The following is a 996-nucleotide window of genomic DNA, read 5'->3' as shown; positions in this document are numbered from 1 at the left end:
TGATCACTTGCATACCCCTTACAAGTGTAGCCCCCCTTCCTTCAGTGAGGACTTGGAATCATGCATTTTAACATCAGAAGTCTCCTTCCAAAAATAGACATGCTAAGACTGTGGGTTGATGCAACGGATATGGACATCATGGTCTTATCAGAAACCTGGTTAAAATCTACAATTACAGACAATATGATTGCTATTGATGGCTATAATATTTTCAGAGCAGATCGTTTAGGTAAAGGGGGCGGAGTTGCTATGTATGTGAAATCAAAATTTTTAACCTCAGTGGAATTGTCAGTAAGTAGAGCCAAACAATTTGATCTACTGGCACTGAAAGTAAATTTATACAAGGACACACACCTGACTGTTGTTGGCTGCTACAGGCCACCCTCCACTATAAAAGAAACTATTTCTTCTCTCTATGATGTACTACTGACTACATTTGACTACTGACTACATAATATTGATTTCCTCAAAAGGATGGAAGAAGCAAGGGAAAAAAGATGAGCTAAATGCTGCTGCCAACCTCTCTGTGAAAGGGCCTCATGCCAGCTCTAAATATAGCAGGCAGTTTAAGGAGACAGTACAAGAAAAGGACATGGTGAGTCATGTATCTAGACACAGAAAGGATGCCTTCTCTATAGGACTCCGAAGTAATTCTAATGGGTGACCTTAATTGGGATTGGCTTTCCCCTGCCTCTGAGAATATTAAAGACCTATCTGTCTCTCTAAATTTCACACAACTTATTGACACCCCAACACGTATCAACCCGAGAGATCATAGCAAATCAACACTGTTGGACGTCATTCTTACAAACATGCCACATAAATATACATCGTCTGCTGTTTTTTGTAATGATGTCAGTGATCACTGTGCGATTGCTTGTATAAGAGACACAAAACTACCTAAACATAAACCTCGTTATGTTTTTAAAAGGTGTTTTAAAACTTTTAATGAACAGGCTTTTATTCATGATTTGTACAATTGTAATTTGGAAAATG

The sequence above is a fragment of the Cyprinodon variegatus genome, unplaced genomic scaffold (genome assembly GCF_000732505.1).
Source record: "Cyprinodon variegatus isolate N-32 unplaced genomic scaffold, C_variegatus-1.0 Scaffold357, whole genome shotgun sequence".
NCBI classification, from domain to species: domain Eukaryota; kingdom Metazoa; phylum Chordata; class Actinopteri; order Cyprinodontiformes; family Cyprinodontidae; genus Cyprinodon; species Cyprinodon variegatus.
This window is presented reverse-complemented; position numbering follows the sequence as displayed.